The sequence below is a fragment of the Cetorhinus maximus genome, chromosome 1 (genome assembly GCF_964194155.1).
Source record: "Cetorhinus maximus chromosome 1, sCetMax3.hap1.1, whole genome shotgun sequence".
NCBI lineage: Eukaryota > Metazoa > Chordata > Chondrichthyes > Lamniformes > Cetorhinidae > Cetorhinus > Cetorhinus maximus.
Window position 1 is genome coordinate 138,373,960 of NC_135879.1, and position 25,537 is coordinate 138,399,496.

General features: G+C 45.7%; 1 protein-coding gene across 1 annotated transcript in view; it reads right to left on the bottom strand.

Annotated features, from left to right (window-relative positions):
- The window catches only part of LOC144683797 (gamma-aminobutyric acid receptor subunit alpha-2-like), a 412,721-nt gene that overhangs the window by 104,546 nt on the left and 282,638 nt on the right, over positions 1-25,537 (bottom strand). The window lies entirely within an intron of this gene.

Sequence of the window (25,537 nt, forward strand, 5' to 3'; positions counted from 1 at the left end):
AGCCTATAAAACAGTAACTGCGAGTAGTGTCGACACTTCTCAAGGTTTGTAACTAAAATACTTTCTTGCAAACTCAGTATAACAAGAGGCAATAGTCTGGATTTTGCTGTACTAATAATGTCAAGGCTGTCAGTGCTCACTATTATTACAGGGCAAAACTGACAACATTTGGTGAGCATATATGCGCAGTTAAATGTAGAAATGCAGAAATTGCAGCCAGTAACATCCTGCTCCTCAAGAGGCTGCACTGTTACAGTTTTTGCCAATGGAATCTGCACAGAAATCAATGATATGATGTGAATTTAGGCTAATTAATCACCACTCTCACACTAAAGACTGATAAAAAGTTTAAGTATTGTTCAGGGGGAGGCAATGGGGTAGTGGTATTGTCGCTGGACAAGTAATCCAGAGACCCAGGGAAATGTGCTGGGGACCCGAGTTTCAATCCCGCTGTGGCAGATGGTGGAATTTGAATTCACGAAAAATCATGAAACCATTGTTGATTGTTGCAAAAACCTATCTGGTTCACTAATGTCCTTTTACAAAGAGAAGGAAATCTGCCGTCCTTACTGTTGACTCCATGTTGACTCTTAAATGGCCGAGCAAGCCACAAAGTCACTAAAAAGGAATGAAAGTGGACAGATCACCCAGGCACCAGAAAAAACAAGGGAAACTCAGCCCTGTCGACCCTGCAAAGTCCTCCATCTGGGGGCTAGATTGGAAGAGCTATCTCACAGACTAGTCAAATAACAGCCTGACATAATCATCCTAACGGAATCATACCTGGCAGATAATGTCCAGGACACCACCATCACCATCCCCACAGATGTACTCAGCAGAGGTGGCGGCAAAGTGGTATACAGTTGGGAGGGAGTTGCCCTGGGAGTCCTCAACATCAACTCCGGACCACAAGTCACTCACCATCCTAACTTGGAAATATATCGCCGTTCCTTCACGGTCACTGGGTCAAATTCTTGGAACTCCATTCCTAACAGCACTGTGGGTGTGCCTGCACCACATGGACTGCAGCGATTTAAGAAGGCAGCTCACCACCACCTTCTCAAGGGCGACTAGGGATGGGCAATAAATGCTGGCCCAGCCAGCAAAGCCCACATCCCGTGAATGAATTTTTTAAAAATCAGGATTAACTTGGTTTTTAATGGCATAATCGGTGGTATATATAGGTGAACAATTTCTTTGGCTCTGAAAATCTACAAAATTTCGTATGTGCAGTCTATTCTCTCTGTAGAAAATTAATGTTATACATTTTCTAAACAAAATCTTTATTTTTTTTAAGCTTTTCTGTTTTTCTATTTAGGGTTTTTATTTTCCCTTAATCCCACATTTATGTCCCAAACCTTATTTTGCTTTCTATACAGTTAGTTAATTTTAATTTAGATTTACTGTGTTTTTTTATTTCCGCTTTACTGCCAATACATTTCGGTGAGGAATCTGATTGGTCAAGAAGTCCACTGTGCTGCTCACAGGCTCCACAGAGGCTCTTGTATAGGGCACCGAATTCAAACTGATGCTGGATGACTGGAAATCTCTGCAGAAAAGCCCACTAAAAATCTGTAGGCAACTTATGCCAGGTGAATGGGAAAAGGAATTCCTCTTCTGTTCATTGCAAATCTAGGGGAAGAATTTTCCCCCCGTTGGGGGGGAAGTGCAGGAGCGGGCGTGCCTCCGATTGCCCCCCCCCAATCAGTGGCGCGCCCCCCTTTTACGTGGGTGGGCTAATGAGCGCTGTGTGCTCCCTGTGTGGGTGGGGGGGGTGTGGGCTCCCTCAGTCGGCAGTGCACTCTTTCTTTCACCCATGTGCACGAAAGAGCGCACTGATCTCCCTGAGGCTAAGTGCTGCCTAAGGGAGATCGGCTCAGGATTAAAACTTTTAATGCAAATGTTTAAAACATTTCCCTGACATGTCCCCACACGAGTTGGGACATGTCCATCACTTAAACTTAAATCGTTACTAAAAAATTAAAAACCCTCATGAAACCTCATCCCGCCCGTGAATGAGGTTTCATGCTTTTTCTGAAGCCCGCCAGGGCTCCCGGCCCGCCTGCCGACCCTAAGGTTGGACGGGCAGGCCGATTAATTAGGTTAATGACTTTTTAAATGGCCTCAATAGGCTGCTGACAGGTCAGCGGGTGCACAGCTGATTCGGCTGAGCCCCCGCCGACCTGAAAATGGAGATGACGCGGGGGTGAGGTCAGGAGCTCTACCCGATGTCATCCCACCCCCCACTCACCAACCTAAAGATCCTGCCCCAGGTCCTTATTACAGTCCTTACATTCAAAATGGGGAACTTTGCATTCTGCAGCAATACCAGCTCTCAGTGTAATTATATTAACAGACAGTATATAGGCAATGGGAGTGGATTCCTATTATGTCGTCATGTATAATTTACCAGCCAAAATAAATGACATCAGGGCCTGAATTTTCAGCTTGGCGGGCGGGCATGATCGGCAGGCCTGGGAGCGGCTGGGAAACGGACCGCCGACCCCAATTGGCCCCCGACCGCGATTTCACACTGGCTGGCAATTAACGGCCAACCAGCGTGAAGCGCGCACTGAAAAGCCCAGCGCTGCCGGGGTGGGGGTGGGAGGAGGGTGGGTGATGATGCCAATGCAGCGAGTGCTGACAGAAAGCTCCCTGAAGGCAGAGAGCTACCTCAGGGGCTAAAGACCGAAACCCAGGAAATAAAGTTTTTAAAATCGAGAAAGAAATGTCCAAGCATCACATTCAGGCCCCTGAACATATAGATTGTAAAAATGCTGGCCACAGATTTCTATTTTTGTTTTATTTAATAACGGAAACCTCACCCTGCCCTTGGATGAGGTTTCATTAAAATGTGAAGGCTGCCTGGAAGGGCTATGTAAAATTACAGACAACTGCACCGTTAATGGGCTTAATTGCCCTCTTAATTGTTGGCGGGTGCGCCTGCCGACTGAAATATCACGTGAGTGCGGGATGACATTGGGACGCTTGTCCAACATCATCTCTCGCGATTTCACAACTGATCGGGTTGGGCACGCGCCCACCTGATCAGTGTGAATTTCAGCCCCAGGATTTCATTGCAGACTCATGGGCCAGGGATTTCCCGTCGTCGGGCGGGCTCGGCGGAAGTAGTCGCGGGGACGTCTTTATTTTCAAAATAAAGTTTTTATTTCATCAGTATTAGCCTTAGGAAGCCTCATCCCGCTCGTGGATGAGGTTTCCTAAAAAACGTAAAGCCCGCTTGACCTTTTTGCCTGCCCGCCGACCGTAAAGTTCGACAGGAACAGCGTAAAGTTCAACTTAATTATCTAGTTAATGGCCTTAATAGGCCTATCAATTATCAGCGAGCGTGCAGCCGACTACGCCGCGCGCCCGCCGAACAAAATATCGTGCAAGTTCGTGGTGGCGCCGGGACGCATGCCCGACGTCATCGTGCGTCATTTTACGTTCCAGCATGTCGGGCACGCTCCTGCACGCCGAATGTAAATTCTGCCCATGTTTTCAACAGTTTCACCAAGAATCCATTTGAACTAAAAGCATTGTAAAATAAATCAGTTCCGTCCACAAGTTATTTGTACTGCAATTTTATAACGTTTTCCTATTACTGCCCATTTAGAAATAATGACAATCCCTTTCATCTGAAAGCCATGTTGACATGTGAATCTAAAAATATTTGGAGAAAATAAGCTAATAGGCAGGTACTGGCAAAACAAAGCAAAATAAAATAATTTGCCCTGAAATCCCACAGGGTTTCTTCTGGTCTCCTGCCATAGCTCCTGCACGTAAACTTCGTGAGCTATTTACCTGGAAGTTCTGCTGATCTCCTGTCAAGAGTTATGACAGGAGACTGGGGGAATACCTATGGATTTTTAGATCCAGTCATCTTTTCACTTCTGTCCTATTGAAATCATTTGCACACCAAGATGAGGAATACAGTGCTGAGGAATGAAACTTTTATTTTCTTTTTGTCACTTCTGTCAACATTGAAATAAGATTTAGTACAGTACAGTTAGAAGCAGAGCAAAGTTCCATTTGTATATTCAAAATTTATGTCTTAACCCCGCTCACTTTTTTTTTACTACTTCTTACACCTGCCATTTTATACACTCAGAATAAGAGGTCAATTTATGTTAAACTGTCAGCAGTTTTGTGATGTGGGTATTATCCATCAAGGAACAACGTGTGAAATCTTGGATGGAAATGCAGAATGGGTGACAAGCACATAGGTAGCCCATTTCATGCTCCATTTAATTTTCTTTTCCACAGTGTAAAATAGGCTGCTGGCACACTGCTGTTCATTTTGCACTCCTGTTCAAGACACATTTACTCACCCTGTGCTGCTATTGTTCAAATGTAAAATGTGTTTGAGTTGGAGTAATAATCAGTTGTATTCAGTTTGGTCATTTGGATAGTCTGAAACCAATATCCAATCTGAAGTTTCTTTTTTTAATTTTTCTCTATCCTTGCTAACATCTTCCTCTCGAAGAAGTTGGTGCTGATTTTCCTTCCTGTTTCTACATTGTCACAATATCAGTGAGCAATGATTTCTAGTCACCACAAACCTGTGCCCTCCCCAACCTAAGCACAAACCCCAGGTAAATTCCTGGAGTCAGTTCTATGAGCAGGATCAGCAGGACACTCAGCTGCATTGGGGAAGTCTGCTTCAGGGCACAGAGAGAAATGAATTCTGTGGGCATTGGAAGCCTGCAGGAACATCATATGGCTGGTGGTCTCTGGGGACGGAACCATCCCAGATTTGCACTTAGTGGGGAAGAAAAAGAGCATTTTACCCACCAGCTGCAAAGGCGGGTTTTCACGCTGTATTGTCCCAAACCCGCCTCATTAATCGTGCATTTCTGGGAAACATGCCGTTTCGATGGTGGGTGGGCTCTCATTCAGCTGCCATGCCATCACCTCGCCACTTCCTTATGCTGGGCACCATATTTAAAGTGCAGCCGTGCACATGCCTCTTAGTGATTGAATCACAGGACTGCTGCACGGAAGACATGATGCTGAAATGCAAAAAGACTCCAGCCCCCCGATTTAGCGATGCGTCCCTGGGACACCTTTTAGATGCAGTGTAGGCCTGCAAAGGCCAGCAAGCAAGGTTACTAATCTAGCATGGGAAGCAGTGGTCAGCACCAATGCCCTGCAAACAAGGACAGCCACTCAGAGCCGCAAGAGGATGAATGGTCTCATCAGGGTAAGTCATTCTTCTCAACTCACACAATCACAAACCCATCACACATCCACAGGAATCTCACACCTTAAGAGGCAACACCACTAACTTACACACACACCCTCACATCTCCATCAGGCTCATATCCTCTCGAGCTCGCATCCTCATCCCATCCATGGCTGCGCTCACCACTCACCATCAGTTTCCATGCAGGAGAATTTGGCTTTAAGCAGCAGAGAGAGGTCTGAGACCAGGGTGGAGTGGCACACATTAGGCCCCTCACTCACTTTGAGGAGTGTGCCATTGCGCTGACTGGAGAGGACATGGATCATGCCTGTGGAGAAGGTGAGGTGGTGGCAAACACACACGTGCAGATCATGCACCACATCATCCCTCTCTCAACGCAAGAGTGAGGTGGAGGAAAATCACACAGATAATAATCTGAAAGCATATTGACTTTCAGCTTCATTTACAGTTTTCACAGGTCCTTCCCCTGCATCCCCCCACACCCCCGTCCCCACACTAGCAGTTCAGATGCACGCAGCCGGCCCACGAGTGATTCTGGAAGGAGGAGTGCTGGCCTTTCGGAGCCTCGTGCAAGCATTCTCCCATGCACACGGATCCTTCCCCCAGCACACTCATCTCAATGTCCTAAGTATTTTCAATGCTGCCTGCTGGGGTTTGCTTTCAGTTGTCCAACTGAGCTGACCTGAATCTCTGCCCACCCATTGATCACACTCCCATGCAGCACCTGTTTCCCCCACCATGAGTCTCTTTTCACTTTCGGATTTTCACCCATGGTGCGTTTAACATTCTTATTCAGCTATCCCGTCCTTTCTCCTCCCCCAGTCATCCATTTCCTTTCCCCCATCACTGCTGACCCGCCGGCAACACCTTCCATCTCCCCATGGTCACCTACCAGACACAACCTTTTTCTTTCGGGGATGTCCAGGTGAATGTGCATATTCCCTTCCTTCCTAAAAATCCCTCCCCATCCACATTAACTTCCCTGACATCCTCCTTTCCATACCTTGTCCATGTCTGCCTCTGAATCCCTGCCAACTACCCTCGCTGACCCTTTTACCGATATTATCGCACCCTCACCCCCTCACCCTACCGTCTCACTCTGTCTCTCTCATTGTCACCATTCCCCCCTACCAGGCCCACTCTTATTTCACTCCCCAGGAGGCAGTCATTGACTCCACAGACACCTCCCTTGCACATTCACCTGGACATCCCCTCCATCCCCGCCCTCCCCCTCCCCCTCCCCACCCACGTATATCTGTTGTAGAGATAATGTTAGAAGCTATTATTAAAGAAGTTATAGCAGGGCACTTGGATAAGCGCAAGGTCATCAGGCAGAGTGAACATGGTTTTCTGAAAGGGGAACCTTGTTTAATCAACCTATTAGAGTTCTTTGAGGAAGTAACATGTACTGTGGGTAAAGGGGAACCAGTAGATGTACTGTACTTAGATTTCCAGGAAGCATTTGATAAAGTGCCACATCAGAGGTTATTGCTGAAAATAAAAGCTGATGGTATAGGGGTAACATACAGGTGTGGATAGAAGATTGAGTGGCAAACAGGAAGCAGAGATTAGGCATAAATGGGTCATTTTCAGGTTGGCAAGATGTAATGAGTGGTGTGCCACAGGGAACAGTGCTGGGACCTCAACTGTTTACAATTTATATAAATGACTTGGATGAAGGGATTGAAGCGATGCTTGCCAAATTTTCTGATGACAGAAAGATAGATAGGAAAGTAGCTTGTGAAGTGGACATAAGGAGGCTACAACAAGATAAAGGTAGGTTAAGTGAATGTGCAAAGATCAGACAGATGGAGATTTTTTTAATTCATTCATGGGATGTGGGCATCGTTGGCCAGCATTTATTGCCCATCCCTAATTCAGAGGGCATTTAAGATACAACCACATTGCTGCCTGGAGTCACATATAGGCCAGACCAGGTAAAGATGGCAGATTTCTTCCCTAAAGGACATCAGTGAACCAAATGGGTTTTTATGACAATCAGCAATGGTGTTGTAGTTACCAACAGACTTTTAATTCCAGATTTTTATTAAATTTCATCATCTGCCATGTTGGGATTTGAACCCAGGTCCCTAGAGTATTACCCTGCATCTCTGGAATACTTGTCCAGTGACAATATCACTATGCCACCACCTCCCCAAATATAATGTGGGAATATAATGTGGGAAAATGTGAAATTATCCATTTTGGCAGGAAGAATATAAGAGAAGCATATTATCTAAATGGTGAAAGATTGCAGAGCTCTGAGATGCAGAGGGATATGGGTGTCCTAGTGTATGAATCACAAGATATTAATATGCAAGTACAGCAGGTAATTAGGAAAGCTAAAAGAATGTTATCATTTATTGTGAAGGGATCCAAAAGTAGGGAGATTATGTTTCAGTTATACAGGGCACTAGTGAGACCACATTTGGAGTACTGTGTACAGTATTGGTCACCTTGTTTAAAGGAGGATGTAAGTGCATTGGAAGCAGTGCAGAAAGGGTTTGCGAGACTAATACCTGGAATGGGTGGATTGTTTTATGAGGAAAAGTTGGAAAGGTTAGGCTTGTATCTGCTGGAGTTTATAAGAGTAAGAGGCGACTTGATTGAAACCTTGACAGGGTGGATGTGGAGAGGATGTTTCCTCTTGTGGAAGAATCTAGAATTAGGGGGTCACTATTTAAAAATAAGGGGTTGCCCATTAAAAACAGAGATGAGGCAATTTTTTTTCTCCCAGGGGGTCATGAGTCTTTGGAATTCTCTTCCTGAAAAGGTGGTGAAAGCAGTCTTTGAATATTTTTAAGTCAGAGGTAGATAGATTCTTGGTAAGCAAGGGAGTGATAGGTTATCGGGGGTAGGGGGATGCAGATGTCAGGTTAATATCAGATCAGCCATTAACTTATTAAACGGTGGAGCAGGTTCGAGGGGCTGAATGGCCTACTCCTGTTCCTTGTTCGTATGTTGTACTCCCTGTCCCACCAACCTCACCTGCCCGACATCTTTATCCCCCCCCAAAGCTCACCCCTCCATGACACTTCTGTTTCCCCCCTCCCAAGCTCATGCTCCAACAGCTAGTTCCCCCTCCCAACTTCACCCCTTGACACCTTCGTTTCCCCCCTCCCAACCTCACCACCCCCAACACACCTTCCTCTCCCAGTCAAATCTAGATTTTCCTCTCCCACTCTCCCAGTACATCTTCCTCCCCCACTCACAGCTGGACCTTCCTCTCCATCCCCTCGATGATCATCCGTAGCAGCGCATGGCCAAAACACTGAAGTCCTGAAGCAGTCCTAAACAATGATTTTCCACCTTACGTGAGTTGCTGCGACATCCAACATTGTTTTTAACTAAAACGTTGGCAGCATTGATTTTAATGGAGGAAAGACAAGGGTCTGCACCTGCGTGCTTCACTTCTCATTTAATCATAATAGCTAATGGCTTCTCAAAATTGGCAGTGGCAACAACCAATCGACAAAAAAATGAGCACGCAAAAGAATTTTAACAATTATTCTCCATTTTCAAAATGGTTCTGAGATATTCCTTTGAAAACCAGATGTATATATCCCAAAAGGTGGGAAATAGGTGATACCATCAGAACTTTGTAGAGAAGGAGTCAGGCTGTAAATGGAATAGTCCAGAAAAGAGGAAATATGTTAACATAGCTGTCAAAAAGTAATGCAAAGTGACTAACATTAATGTTCTATTGAGCTGTAGAGTGTTATATTCCTGTGTACACATCTGTTTTTTTTGCCTCTTTTCTACATGAAGCACGTCTCATAAATAACAAGCATTTTGTGAACTGTAGTTTTATAATCAGATGGCTGCACACCACTTCAAGAAGCTGTATAATTTAGAGTATTTATTAGTGAAAGATTATCAATGGCAACAGGAATTATAAAACTGCAAGAATCAAAAACCATTGCCATCAAATATCAACAAGCAACAGCCCTGGAGAAGACTGGGAGGGGGTGAGGGGGGTTAATTGAAAATCTCATTCAAAATAGCAGCAACAGCATAAATTATATCATAATAGTGTGGTTTGGTGATTTTCAGTACAGGTACTAAATGTTATTCCCTGAGAACATAGCTATGGCGATCAATCTTTATTCCTAAAACAAAAACAGAATTACCTGGAAAAACTCAGCAGGTCTGGCAGCATCGGCGGAGAAGAAAAGAGTTGACGTTTCGAGTCCTCATGACCCTTCAACAGAACTGAGTAAAATTAGGAGAGGGGTGAAATATAAGCTGGTTTAAGAGTTATATTATATATATATTATATTTCACCCCTCTCCTAACTATACTCAGTTCTGTTGAAGGGTCATGAGGACTCGAAACGTCAACTCTTTTCTTCTCCGCCGATGCTGCCAGACCTGCTGAGTTTTTCCAGGTAATTCTGTTTTTGTTTTGGATTTCCAGCATCCGCAGTAGTTTTTTGTTTTTATCTTTATTTCTACTTCAGTTAACACTATGATACAGTCAAAAACTGTGTCACTATTCTATCTTTGTTGTGATTTGTAGGGCAAAATAAATTTAAAACATTAATATTTGGTTCACTAAATGCGCTCAGATGTTTTAAAATTGCTTTCTCCTATGATGGATCAAAAAACTTTGGGCGTTGAATGGAGTGGAAATCCCTTGCCCTGTCAATTTCTATGTTTGGCCTGACCGGAGTAAATAGGATCACAGTGGGATCAGCCAATTTAAATACTGATAGCAGGGAGCTATGCCAGTATGGGCACCACGACGGCATCAGCCGGGGTGATGAGGTGGAAAGTGGGGGTGCGGGGATAAATTGCGGGGGAACTGGGAGGAGACAATGCAGCCTGGAAGGCCGCTTATAGGATGCGATCAGGTGGACAAGTGCCCAAGCGTTGTAGTCATGCAGTAAATTGTAAGAGAGCCAATGTAAAATAAAAACATCCAAATCAAACATTTATGGCATAAGCTGGGAGAGTCTAATGTACTCTACTACTGCCCCTCTAAGGATCACTGAAAGTTAGCTGTGGATGGCAGTAACTCTTCATCTCTCGGTAGATGGTTTTTGTAGCATGAAATTGTTTTGTCATATGAAATGGTTAAGCAAAGACAATTGCATCTATCTAAGGAGAATCATATAAATATTTGAAGTGGAGAGACATACAGAGCTGTAAGAAGAACACAGAGTAGTGGCATTAATCTGGGATTTTTCTAGGAAAAGGCTGGCACAGATTTAATTGTCTGAATTACTGCCTCCTGTGCTGTAAATGTCATTAGTTCTATAAGACTTTGTTAGTGACTGAAATCCAGGTGGCGAGGCAGAATAAAGTTGGGAGTAGGTACTGGTGTGGAAAGGGAACTCGATATGCAAATTTAGGTTGCACAATAAACAGTATGTTGGAACTGTACTTCTGATATTGCAAATATTTTGACAATTGTACATGAAGACTTTAACATCGCTTGGTCAACAAATTGGATTCAGAGCAAATCAGTCTACCTATGAAATGTGAAATTTTATCTTTCCTTGTCATCTTATCTATAGTCACTATGCACTACCGCTATGTTCCAACACCTAAGGCTGTCCAATGTTGGAACCTCATAGTCCTGTGTTCCAGACTGCAGAAATAAATATTGTTTGCTCTTAGATGGAAAACAGTTCCGAACCTTGGAGACAGCAAAATGATTTCATTGTCAGAGTCCACTCTGATACTGGTACTGGCCCTTCCAAGAATCTTTAGATTCTGGAAAAGTCCCAGAGGATTGGAAAACTGCCAATGTAACACCCTTATTCAAAAAGGGAGGGAGACAAAACAGGTAACTATAGGCCAGTTAGCTTAAGATCTGTCATTGGGAAAACGTTCGAGTCTATTATAAAGGATGTAATAGCAGAGCATTTAGAAATACATAATATAATCAAGCAGAGTCAGCATGGCTTTATGAAGGGGAAATCATGCCTGACAAATTTATCAGAATTCTTTGAGGGGGTAACAAGCAGGATAGATAAAGGGGAACCGGTGGATGTAGTGTATTTGGATTGCTGAACATAAGGCTACTCAATAAGATGAGAGCCCATGGTGTTGGGGGTAGTATATTAGCATGAATAGAGGATTGGCTAACTAATAGAAGGGAAAAGGGAGGCATTTTCAGGATGACAACCAGTAACTAGTGGAGTGCCACGGGGATCGGTGCTGGGGCCACAATTATTTACAATATATATGAATGACTTGGATGAGGGAAGTGAATGTACTATTGCCAAGTTTGCGAAAGAAACAAAAATAGATGGGAAGGCAAGTGGTGAGGATGACACAAAGAGTCCACAGAGGGATATAGACAGGTTAAATGAGTGGGCAAAAACTTGGCAGGTGGAATATAATGTGGGAAAATATCAGGTTATGCACTTTGGCAGGAAGAATAGAGGAGCTGAATATTATTTAAATGGAGAAAGACTGAAGAAGGCTGCAGCACAGAGGGATTTGGGAGTCCTCATGCATGAATCACAAAAAGCTAGCATACATGTTCAGCAGGTAATAGGGAAGGCAAATGGAATGTTGGCCTTTATTTCAAAGGGAATGGAGTATAAAAATAGGAAAGTCTTGCTGAAACTATACAAGGCACTAGTTAGACCATGCCTGGAATATTGTGAACAGTTTTCGTCCCCTTATCTAAGGAAAGATATACTGGCATTGGAGGTAGTCCAAAGAAGGTTCACTAGGTTGATTCCGGGCATGGAGGGATTTTCTTATGAGGAGAGGTTGAGTAGGCTGGGCCTGTACTCACTGGAGTTTAGAAGAATGAGAGGCGACCTGATTGAAACATATAACATTCTTACGGGGTTTGACAGGGTAGATACTGAGAGGTTGTTTCCCCTTGTGGGAGAGACTAGGACCAGAGGGCATAATCTCAGAGTAAGGGGGTGCCCATTTAAAACAGAGATGAAGAGGAATTTCTTCTCTCAGAGGGTAGTGAATCTGTAGAGTTCTTTACTGCAGAGGGCTGTAGAGGCTGGGTCATTAAGTGTATTCAAAGCTGAGATAGACAGGTTTTTAATCAGTAAGGGAATCAAGGGTTATGGGGAAAAGGCAGGAAAGTGGAATTGAGGATTATCAGATCAGTCATGATCTCACTGAATGGCGGAACAGACTCGATGGGCCAAATGTCCTACTTCTGCTTCCTACATCTTATGATCTTACGGTCACTGTCCGCAATATCAAGGAGAAAAGATTGGACTTTCACTGCTCTTTAAGATTCTGACTGGAGTGACAACACAAACATTTCTAGTAGGTGAGACAAAAACAGAATTACCTGGAAAAACTCAGCAGGTCTGGCAGCATCGGTGGAGAAGAAATCAGTTAACGTTTCGAGCCTTCACGGCCCTTCGGCAGAACTGAAGCATAGTTAGGAGAGGGGTGAAATATAAGCTGGTTTAAGGTGGTGGGGGGGGGCGGGGGGGGGGAGGTGGAGAGAAGTTGAGGGTGTGGTGATTGTGGAGATAAGCAAGCAGTGATAGGAGCAGATAATCAAAAGATGTCATAGACAAAAGGATCAACGAGGTGTTGAAGGTGGTGATATTTGTCTAAGAAAAGTGCTAATTAAGAATGGAAGACAGGACACTCAAAGTACAGCTCTAGTGGGGGTGGGGTGGAAAAGACTAACAAGGTTTTAGTTTTAGATTTAAAAATAATGGAAATAGGTGGGGAAAGAAGAATCTATATAAATTATTGAAAAAAAAGGGGGGGGGGGGGCGAGAAACGGGTGGGGATGGGGGGAGGGGGAGTTTAAGATCTAAAGTTGTTGAATTCAATATTCAGCCCAGAAGGCTGTAAAGTACCTAGTCGGAAGATGAGGTGCTGTTCCTTCAGTTTGCGTTGGGCTTCACTGGAACAATGCAGCAAGCCAAGGACAGACATGTGGGCAAGAGAACAGGGTGGAGTGTTAAAATGGCAAGCGACAGGGAGGTTTGGGTCTTTCTTGCGGACAGACCGCAGGTGTTCTGCAAAGCGGTCGCCCAGTTTGCGTTTGGTCTCTCCAATGTAGAGGAGACCGCATTGAGAGCAACGAATGCAGTAGACTAAGTTAGGGGAAATGCAAGTGAAATGCTGCTTGAGTAGGTGAGTATTGTCTATCTGGAAACGTGAGCTGCTGCAGCTGTATTTCAACATTCTTTTGTTCAGAAAATGTGGACAACATGTCAGTAACAAATCATATCCACTATTTCTGCTAATTTTGGAACTCTTCCAGATTCATTACCAGCTGGAATTTTGCCTTTTGTAATGAATTTAAAAACAAAGTTAAATACTGTTGACCTAGGATTACTGCACCATATGTTAGGCTACAAGAAATAGTTTTTTGCTTGGTCTAGGTATTTGAGTAATGTTGGCTGGACCACATTTATTGTTCATTTTAGTGATGAAGGAGGTGGATTCCAAGTGGACATTGAGTCAAGTGGCAGGAGCCCTAAACACGTGAACTGCTTTATCCTGGATAGTTTCAAGCTTCTTGATTATTGTTGCAAAGGTACACGTATACATCCAGGTAAATAGTGAGTATTCCATCATACTCGACTTGAGCCTTGGGTATTGGTGATAGGCCTTGAGGGTCAGAAGTTGAGCCACACATTGCAAAGCACTCAGAATAGACCTCTGTTCTGCTATTGTACCATTGTCTTGATGTGGCTTTTCCAATTCAGCTTCTGGTCAGTGATGATTCAGAGATGTTGATGGTGGTGCCATTGAAGGTCAAGAAGAAATGTTAGGCTGTCACATTTTTAAGTGGTCATTACATGGTAATTATATGGTGCAAATATTACCTGCTGATTTTGAACTCAAGCCTAGATGTCATCCAGGTCTGCAATATGTTGGCATGGACTGCTTCATTACTGGAGATTTGTGAATACAGTTGAACACTGTGCAATAATCAGTGAAATGCCCACACCTCACCTAATGGTGGAAGGAAGGTCACAATGGAGCAGCTGATGACAATTGAGCCAAAGATGCTTCCATGTGGTTGTGATGACTGACTTCCTAAAATCACAACCACTGTCTTCTGCGGCAAGTATGACTCTAACCATTTGAGGTGTTTTCACTGAACCTCCATTTGTTTTGCTGGGGCTTCTTGTTGTCATATTCAGTCAAATGCTGCCTTGATGTTGATTATTTACATTCTTCGTACAACACCAGGGCTTACTGTGCTCTTAACCACCAGGTTTAGCTTGTCTTTGTGACAGTTATCTCCAGTTACACTCTCATTAGCTATGCAACCCGTAACCTGACTGAAAAGAAGCATACTGATCTCAAGAATGTTTGACTCTGATATTAACTTGGAGGCACATGCAATGCAGGCGTGATCTGCTGTCTCATGGACAAATTGGAAGGGTTTTCAATGCATCTGACTGTGACATTTTCATGCAGCCACCTCATTATAATTTTCCTTCTGGGTTTGGCGTTGAATGTGCGGCAGCAGGCATAATGCAGCCCCAAATGATGCAATCTGAACTTTAGTTATTAAAGGGTCAATCTATTGCAGAAGAGATTGCAGAACACTAAGGAAAGGGGGAGAACAGGAAGTGCCCTCTCAACATTTCACTCTTTGAACTGCAGAGGAAGAAGCTGGAGGCCAATGGTGTTTCAGCCTCACTGGCCGTCCAAGATGACGACTTCCCAGCTGCCAATGAGGCAATTAAATTTAATTGATTATTATGTCAGATAACACTCATTCGTGTTGATATGTGGTCATCTTCATAGCGATAAGTTCCAACATTCTTACCACATTAGTATTAATTCATAGTTTTTCTCTCCAAGTCCTTCATGAATTTAGCAACAGACGCTGTACCACGGGGATGACGAATCCTTGTAACAGCTCATTCTTTCTGTGGTTGCACCATCACAAGACTCATGCTTGCCATGCACTGGTAAGGATACTTGTACTTTGATAGGTCCTTTAGATGATAGCTGGACTTTTACCCAATGACTCACAGCCCACAAGCCATCAAGAGCAAACAGTGGTGGCAAGGACAGTTGTGGAGAGTCTGCATAAGAGGGCAGATGCCTTCTACCAGTTCTGTTCAGCTGAACACAAATCCTGAGGGCTGACAATGAAAAGCATAATCATTGAGGGGCAACAGAAAATTTGCAATGTACTGTCAGGAATTATGCGCACGTTATCTAGAGAGAACGATAGAGTTCACCTCAAGCATAACTGGGTTGATGACGACAGCACTGTGAGGATATATTCTTCTATGCATATACTGGTCAATTCTGTGCAGTATCAATGACAACAATCAAATACATCCATGTAGGCCTTGACCACCTTGACACCTTAGCCTTGGCCGTACAGCAGAACTTCAGCAGAGTGGTAGGAGTAAAGCGCGGCTGGCCTACGAGAGGGATGATAGAGAAAGAGAATATGGAAGTGGGGACTCCGCTCAAAGAACTCCCTCTTTTCGCCCATTATTTCCCCCTCAGTCAATGCACGACATGCTGTCTTGACTCCAAGTGCAGTTCCAGTCAGTGCAGTCTTTGAGGGGGCCCTCACGGGATCCAAAACCAAGAGGTCATCAATCAGGAGTATCTCAGCAATCAGAGCAGGGACATAAGCAGCAAGGCTCTACCTGTGCTGTAGCCATTGGGGTTGCACCAATGCAGGAGTGGTAGAAAAAGGAAGAGTAAAGCTTTGTGGGTGCATATGGATGTTTGACAAAATTGCTTGTCCAATGACACATCTGGTAGTCGTATGGCTGTCAATATATCACTCCTGGGCTTTATTGGTTGGGTTTCTCATGGGTGTCAGCAGCCTAGTTTGAAGGGGATATCCCTGGTCTCCTAGCATCCATCCTTTAAGTCTGCTTGCAGGTCCAAAGACATCAGAAAGCTTGGACAGCTACAGGTCGAAATAGCAGCTTCCCTAGAGTCTGGCACATGCCTGTAGAAATATTTTCTTGTGGCGTCTCACCAGATCCACAATGTTGCCAATTACAAATACTCCTGGTTGGTCCAGGAGTGCATGGATTGGCATGAGTGTGCAGTCGATGATGCCTTGCATATGTGGGAAGCCAGCCAGAGGTGCAAACCTGAGCACCACTCATTCTGACTGGCATCATTGCAGCGAGGTTAAAAAACCCATCAGATCAACCCAACAACCTACCTTATACATCTGTATGCAGCCAACTGGGAGATCCTGGATGTCTCTATAAAGCCCTGGAAACTGGTTCTGGAAACAAAATATTTGAGGGCAGTGGCCACTTTCATGGACATTGGTAATGTGTGACCATCATGTTCAGCAGGGGGCAGGTTTTCTTCTCAAAGGCTGCAGATGTCTGCCACTCAGTCTCTGGAAACACTGCTCTTTGAGGAGGTTAAGGAAGCTGAATTTCTGCTTGTACATCCTGTAGTGCAGGTAGTGTCTCCCGCAGCCTTGAGCCCTCTGCTGCCCCCTCTTTGCTCACTATCTGCAGGTTTCTCCACAACCAGCTCTTGTTGTTCCAGATGGTTGTCTTGTTCCTCATCCGAGGTCCCATCCAAGCTAGTCAGGTGATAGCTGCCTTTATCTGAATTTCGATATCTCAAAGTGAAGAAACCAATCTCTCACCCCAAGTGCTGTGAACAAGTCCTTGCCCAGTAATAAGTTTCTCCAATTCTGGCCTCTTGAACATCATCAACAGCAACTTATATTTATATAGCATCATTAGTGTAATGAAATGTCCCAAGGTACTTCACAGGAGCATTATAACATAAAGTATGACACTGAGCCACAGAAGTATCGCTAATTTAATCACTCCACCACTAAAGGCACTGCCTTCAGCTGTCAAAACCTTAAACTCTGGAACACCCTAAAATTCTCCACTTCTACTCTTTCCTCCTTTAATGCACTCCTTAAAATTACCTCTTTGACCAAGCTTCTGCCCGAATATCTCATGTGGCTCAGTGTCAAGTTATGTTCGATAATGCTCCGATGGAAGCACTTTTAGACTTTTTACTACATTAAAAGTACTATATATATATAAATATAAGTTATTGTGGATTTGAAAATAGCTGTGAGCAATGAAAATCTATTGCTGTGTTCACCTGGCCTTCAAGGAAAAAAGAGTTTGGAGAAGTACTCTTATTTCCCAGTTTTTACTATGCTTTCATTCTGGAAATTGCCATAGAATGTTCACTTTAGTGTCAATACAAGGTTTAGGAAACCCATGAATGTGGCATTAGATTTGAATGTGGGTTGAAATATCACTGGAATTCAGTGATTAACATATTTAATTTGCTACCTCTCTTGGGGATACATGCAACCAGTCGAATGCAATTAAGTTAAACCTGGAAGTGTTGGCAGGTTTGAGCCAACTTCTGGACGCTATCACAGTTTTGGCCATTTTAAATCCCCACCCAGACCATTCCAGATTTTGTGTCAGTTTAATTGCTAGAGGCTAATTGTGCAAAAAATAAGAAGGGCATGATACAAATTTTAGGTGCCATTTCAAACTCAATTTATTGTTCCACTAAAAGGCAAAGGGAATGTCACATGAATCTACAAGTTCTGCAACTGAAAGATATTTATATCAAACATAAAGGACCCCATTTTAAGAGATGTGTATGTAGGCAGAGCTGGCAGGGTTGAGGCAAATTCCCCACAAATGCAGGGTGAAGCCCATGCAATTTTAACTCCCAGGCCTCATCTACATGCTTTAGGTCATTGCCTGCCCACAGCCACCTGGAAGAGGCAGCTGACTGGCAGATAGGAGCTGAATGTTCAGTGACGGAAGGCTGCTGGCGAAGTCCAAAGGAGCAGTGCCCAGCACAGGTAAGAAACAGGAGCAAGTCCCAGGAAAATCTCAGGACTTGGAAAAGCTGGGGGAGGACATCTCAACCTTTCTTGTGGGGCCAGGGGGGCAATCATGATCCCTCTGTACTTACAAGGAATGTAAAAAAAAGTTTCAAAAAAAGTAATTTTGTCTCTTCTAATTGCAACGCTTCTCCTCGCTAGAGTCACCTAGTGGGAAAGCCACAATGGCAGACAAGCTTCAATGTCATCGTCGAGCCGAAGTGTCCTTGCTCCAGACTGAGGAGAGTAGGCTTGGCAGTAAGTCTCCTGGCCAATTTTAATTGCCTGCCTTACTGGCTCTAAATGTGAAGACAATCACAGACTTTCCATGGCCGTGAATCGGCAAAGCTAATAGGCAATTTGAAAGTGACTGGAAATATTTTACAGGTATGGAATAATCCCATTTCATAAGATGCTCAACATTTATGTTGTAGCATGTGGAAATAAGGGGCAGAGTCATCTCAGATTTGTGCGTAGTGTGGTAGTGGGCGTGCAAAAAATTGTTTTATCCGCTGGCCATGATGGCAGGTTTTTGTGCCCTATCATCCCAACTCCGGTGCATCCCCCCTCAGTAATAATGCATTTATGGGAAACACTCCGGACCACTGGCAGGTGGGCTCGGATTTGCCCGCCAGGCCTTGACCTCAGCGCATCTTCACTCTGGGGACCATATTTAAAGCGTACCACAGCACAGACTACTTCATGGGGTGAATTTTTCAGTTGGTGGGCGGGCTGTTCGGGAGCAGCCGCCCGTGATTGGCTGCACGCCACCACTTTATGTGGGTAGGCCAATTAAGGTTTGTCCAGCGTAATGCGTAGCCGGTAGCGCTCAGCGCTACCTGTGCGAGCGGGGGCAAGAGGGAGAGTCGGGGCCTGCATGCGCGCGAAAGAGTGCAGCAATCTCCCTGAGGCATGGAGCTGCCTCAGGGAAATTAAGTTGATAAAAAAATGTTGTTACAAATAAAGTAAAAAATTATTTAAACATGTCCCCTCATGTGTCAGTGTTACATGAGCTGGGACATGTTTGTGAATGTGGAAAAATTTATTAAATTATTTTATAAAACCTTCAGGAAATCTCATTCCGCCCGTGGATGAGGTTTCCTGGAAAACTTGAAGGCCGCTTGGGCTCTTCGCCTGCCTGGCAACCTTAAGGTTGGATGGGCAACGTTGTTAATGAGCTTAATTACTTTTTTAATGCCCTTAATAGGCTGATGACAGTTTGGTGGGCGCGCAGCCGACTCCGGATCCAAACAAAAGATCGAAATGACGCGTGATAACGTCGGGACGCATGCCCGACAACATCTCGCGTCATTTTACCTGTCAGTGTGTCGGTCCCGGGCCCGCCCTCGCACACCAGCGATAATATTCTGGCCTGTGTCTACAGACCAGGACTGCTCTAGGCGACAGATGGCCCCAAAAGCAAAGAAGACGGCAGCCCCCCAAATTTAGTGACATTTTTCCGGGGCACCTGCTGGACACAGTGGAAGGCCGCCTCGATGTCCTCTACCCCTGCTCTGGCCACAGGAAGTCCACCAAAGTTACCAATCCGGTTTGAAAGGCTGTGACAGTGGCAGTCAGAGCCACCGGAGGACAGAGGAGGTCAGCTATCCAGTGCCGAAAGGGGATGAGTGCTCTCATCCATTCCGCCAGGCTATGTCAACCACCTCATCTCTCTCAACTCACACACTCCAAACCGACCACACACCCACAGGGATCTCACACCACAAGGGGCAACACCACTAACTCTCACACATCCTCCCTCATATCGCCATCAAGCTCATATTCTCTGGAGCTCATGTACTCATTCCATCAATAGTTCAGCACACAAACATTCCATGCAGTGCCATGAGTCCTGCTCACACTATCCCCATCAGTTTTCATGCAGGAGAAGCTGGCTCATAACAGCAGGGAGAGGTCCAAGGCTTGGGGTGAAGTGACCCACATTAGGCCCCTCACTCACTTTGAGGAGTGTGTCATCGTGCTGACTGGTGAGGAAATGGATCGTGCCTGTGACGACGGTGAGGTCGGCGGCGAACACCCATGTGAGGATCCTGCACCACATCATCCTTCTCTCAACGCACCTGTGAGTGCTCTCTCTCCTGCTTTTGACTCTGCTGCTACGCAATACTTATCTCTACTTTGGAAGCTCTGCCAAGTGACTGGCACCTTCAGCCAGTCAGTCCCTCAGCTCCATCCAGGTCCTCACTTCCAGCCAAGAAGACACCTCCTCCATTGAAGAGCTGGAAATAACCAGCTTGGAAGACCCGTCGCAGTGCTTACCCACACCCTGCATCAGCACAGAGACATACACCTTGGTGGGACCTAGATCTGGGGCAGGCTCGGGTTCGCAGTCTGGTGGTCACTGCACGGACACATGTCCGCAGCAGGAGGAGGCAGGTGCAGCTGAGCTGCCCGGCACTCGGAGGACTGCTGGGGAAGAGGCATCTATGAGGGCCGGGTAGGATGATGAGCCTCTGGATTCGGCCTTCCAACTCATCACTGGAGAGTCAGCAGAAGGCAGGGGAACATCACACAGAACTGTTGGAAGCCCTCAATAGAATGGCACGTGTGTTGGAAGAGTGCATCTGCCTGCTCTCTGATGAAGTGGTGCTCACATGTGCTCGTATGGAGGTCTCCATGGGAAGGATGGCAGGCGCCATGAAGACCCTGGTCCAGCAGAACGTGGAAGTACGTGCAACCTGCAATCCATAGCGGTCACCATGGATGAGTGAGATCCTGCAGTAGGCAATGCGAGAGGGAAACAGGGCACCTCAACGTCCTTCCAGGTGCCCTTCCCTTCAAGGAGTTGGGTTGGGGCCCTCAGGCATCCGAAGGGAGGAGAAGCAGCAGCTGGACACCCCTGGGTCATTCACTCAGGAATCTCAGAGGCTGTCCTCTCCCTCCGAGGCCCCTTTGCCTGTGACCCACTCAACCTCGTCCTCTGTCACCGCAAAGGGAGCAGCTGGCCCACAGGAGAACAGCCAAAGCAAGCCTGAGACCCCAAAGCTTCAGCTCTCTAGAGGACCCAAGCCGAAGGCATCAGAGGCAACAGGGCCAACCATTGCACAGGCTGTTTGCACCCCTGCTGTGGCTGTCAGAGCAACACCTAGAAAAAGCGGTAGGCCTAGAAAAGTTAAGAATTTCGGATCACAAGTGGTTTCAGGGTGAACACATTTTGTCAATTTATAATCTGAAAATATATTCACTTTTACTGAATAATGTGAAATACTGTCTTTCAGCTTCATTGACAGGCTTTGCGAGTCCTCCCATTACACCTACCACCCCTCCCACCCCTGCAATCCCCAACATCCCACTACACCCGGCTAGCAGTTCACTTGCACACAACCAGACCACGAGTGATTCTGGAGGGAGAAGTGTGTGTGTGACACGGCCTTTCGGATCCTCAGGCAAGCACTGTCCCACACGCACGGACTCTTTATCTATCACACTCATCTTACTGTCCTGAGCATTTTCAATGCTGCCTGCTGGGGTACTCTATCAATTGTCCATCTGAGCTGAGCTACATCTCCGCCCACCGATCACACTCCCATGCAGCACCTGCACCCGACCAACACGAGGTTCCGCTCACTTTCAATTTTGACAATCACAGTGGTTGTTAAGTTTCTGCTCAGCTCCCCCATCCTTTCCCCTTCCCCAGTCACCCATGTCGTCCACCCTGACATCACCTTCCACCTCCCCACCATCACCTACCAACCTGAATTCTTTTCTTTCTGGGATTTCCAGGTGAATGTGCACGTTCCTTATCTTCCTGAGAATCCCACCTCCATCCATATTGACCTCCCCAGCCTCCTCCTTCCCACCCCCAGGGTCGATGTTTACCTCCGTGTCCCCACCAACCCTTACTACCCTCACCCTCCCACCCTTCCGGCTCACTCTGCCCTCTCTCATACTCACCATTCCGCCCTACCACATCCACCCTCAGTTCGTTCCTCACTGACTCCACAGACCCATCCCTTGCATATGTCAGTCAGAATGACTTCTGGGCGTCAAACCAAAGCTCCACAGCAGGTAGCTGTAATGACTTGCTGGAGCAGCAGGTATGGTGAAGAAAAGGCTAAACTTTATTTAGGAGACATGTAGAGGTGTTTGCAAGCTAGACGCGATCTCTCCGTCGGAAGCCCTGCCCACAGGATTACCCGCGCAATAAACTTATTGGTCGAAGCCCCCGTAATCACATCATATGATGAGTGATTGACAGGCGGGAGGGACAGTACATCTAGTTACTACATTTCCTCCCCCTTGAAGTTTCTTACATTTACAATAAATAAATGCCAGCAAAACAAGTGAATATTTGGACAGTGTCTGGTGATTACAAGTCAAGTCTCTGAGGAGCTCAGTGGAGACAGTTAGAGCGGTGTGGCTCTACCGATTGAGCTTCTTGAGCAGGATTAATGGGATCAGGAGCTGCACTAGAAGATACATCATTGGAACTGGGTAGTTCTGTATTTGGCAACTTGTTAGATACGTCTGGCATATCAGCTCTAGGATGATCACACACCTCAGAAGTCAGTGTTGAAACATCAATCACAGGTTGATCATGTGTTTGTTGAGATGTTTCTCTAACCATAATATGATCTGTGTTTACATACAATTCTATCTTCGACTTGCACTTGAAACGATAATGGACCAGTCTCTGAAAGAATGGCTCCTGGGGTCCAGCAAGGTCCACTTCCAAAATTATGTACATACGCAGGGTCGCCCCCATAGATCATACGAGCCTTGCTGTGTAGGTCAAGGTTCAAATTTTGATTATTCTAGCTCTGTGTCACCTTCCCCTCTAGATTTGGAAACACCAAGCGTGAACGCATACGCAAACGATATTTCATCAGTAACTCTGACAGTGTCCAGTCCGTGGTAGTATGTGGTGTTGTACGTTAACTTAGGAGAAGTCTGGAAAGGCGAGACTGCAGACTACCTCCGGATAACTTCTTCATACCAGCTTTAAAATTCTGGATAGCTCTTTCAGTAAGACCACTGGATGAAGGATGACAGGGAGCGGTCTTTATGTGCCACATGCTATTCACATCCATGAATCTCTGAAATTCCATGCTAGTGAAAGCGGTTCCATTATCAGAAAAAATAATCTCAGGTAAACCATGTATACTAAAGGAATGATGCAGCTTTATAATAATTGTAACTGAAGTTGGCATTTTTGCTTCGTAGACATCAAGCTATTTGGAATGTGCATCGATGATTAACAGGAACATGGTGCCTAGAAACGGTCCCACATAGTCAATATGCGGTTTAATCCAAGGTTAACCAGGCCATTCCCATAGGTGAAGAGGAGCTGAAACAGATAGCTTCTGGTGTTATTGGCAAAGGGAACAGCGTTTAACCATGCTCTCAATGTCATTGTCTATTTCTGGCCAGCAGACATAGCTACATGCCAGCATCTTCATCTTCGATTTGCCTGGGCGTGCACTGTGGAGCTCTGCCAAGAGTGATTCTCTACCCTGTGATAGAACCACGACTCTTGAACCCCATGGAAAAATTCTGTCTTGACAACTCAGTTCAGTGTTTCTGGGATAAAATGGTCATAAGTCATCAGACACAAGTGTTCTTGGCCATCCTTGTCAAACAAAGTCTTTGACTTTTGATGGTACTGTGTCTCTGTTCATCCAATTCTTGATCTGTTTGGCACATACAGGTGATGAATTCAAGAAATTTAACAATAACACTAACTCTTGTGGAATGGGTGTATTGACAAGACTACCTGGTACTGGAAGATGACCAAGTGCATCTACATTGGCTATATGCGAGCCAGGGTGGCAACAGAGGGAGCTGGTGAGAAGTGACTGAAGCATTCTGGGAGAAGTCATCGCAGCCACCGCGACTCAGGAGGGAATCGAGGAGAAGGACTCTTGCACTCAACAGGAGGAAGAGCATCCAACAGAGGGTGCTGGTGAGAAGTGACTGAAGCATTCTGGGAGAAGTCACCGCGACTCAGGAGGGAATCGAGGAGGACCCACTGTCAAAGAACGGAATAGCCCCAAACATAACATTGCTGTAGTGTTTCCATCCCTCCCTCCTCCTCAAATCTAAAAAAAAAGAGAGAGAGGAAGAGGCAGTGCCGTCAGGAGTGCATTAGACTTGTGAGGGACACTCTTCTGAAAGTGGATTTTAAAGAAAAAGCAGCTGATTGGTGAGTAAATCCTGGGAGCAGACTCGGAGGGAGGAGCACCAGAGCGGTGAGTATATATCTAGCTTACCTCGGGGATTCGTGGCCTTGTCTCCAGGAAGCAGACACGGAGGGAGGAGCACCAGAGTGGTGACCTCGGGGCACAGAGTAACTGAAGCCAAAACTTAAAAAGTGACATCACAGGAAAGCTGTGACCTGATTGGTTGGTAGGAAATCTGCACCAAATTTGAAAAAGAAACACTGCAAAGCTAATTAATAAACTAATTATCTAAGTCGAGATGGCTGGGCAGATGATGTGCTGTAGCTGTATGATGTGGGAGCTGGCAGATCCCATTGCAAGCCACAGTGACCACATCTGCAGCAAGTGTTGGTTGCTGGAGGAACTCCGGCTCAGAATTGATGAGCTGGAGTCCGAGCTCCGGACGCTGCGGCACATCCAGGAGGGGGAGAGTTACCTGGACACTTTGTATCAGGAGGCGATCACACTCGGTAGATTAAGTACCTCAAGTTCGGTCAGTGGTCAGGGTCAGCAGGGTGTGATTGCAAGTGAGGCAGGTAGAGGGATCCTGTGTTCAGGAACAGAGGAGCCTCAGCTCTTGACCTTGTCCAACAGGTACGAGGTACTTGCTCCCTGTGTGGATGAGGAATAGGGCTGTAGGGAGGATGAGCCAGCTGACCACGGCACCGTGGCACAGGAGGCCATTCAAGAGGGGGGAGCAAAAAGACAAATGGTAGTTGTAGGGGATTCTATAATTAGGGGAATTGATAGCATCCTTTGTAAGCAGGATCGAGAGTCCCGCATGGTATGTTGCCTGCCCGGTGCCAGGGTGAGGGACATCTCTGATCGGCTTGAAAGGATATTGGAGAGGGAGGGGGAGGATCCAGTTGTTGTGGTCCACGTCGGGACAAATAACATAGGTAAGACTAGGAAAGAGGACCTTTCTTTGTCGTCTTTCACGTCTTTGTTCCTTTGTCTGTGACATCTTTTGATTATCTGCTCCTATCACTGCTTGCTTGTCCCTACTGCTACCCACCCCCCCCAATTTCTCTCCCCCCACCCCACCCCCCACCTTAAACCAGCTTATATTTCACCCCTCTCCTAACTTTACTCACTTCTGCTGAAGGGTCATGAGGACTCGAAATGTCAATACTTTTCTTCTCTGCTGATGCTGCCAGACCTGCTGAGTTTTTCCAGGCAATTCTGTTTTTGTTTAGGAAAGAGGACCAGTTTGGGCATTATCAGGAACTAGGAACTAAATTAAAGAACAGGTCCTCAAGGGTTATAATCTCCGGATTACTACCCGAGCCACGTGCAAGTTGGCATAGGGACGTGAGAATAAGGGAAGTAAACATGTGGTTAAAGGAGTGGTGCGGGAAAGAGGGGTTCC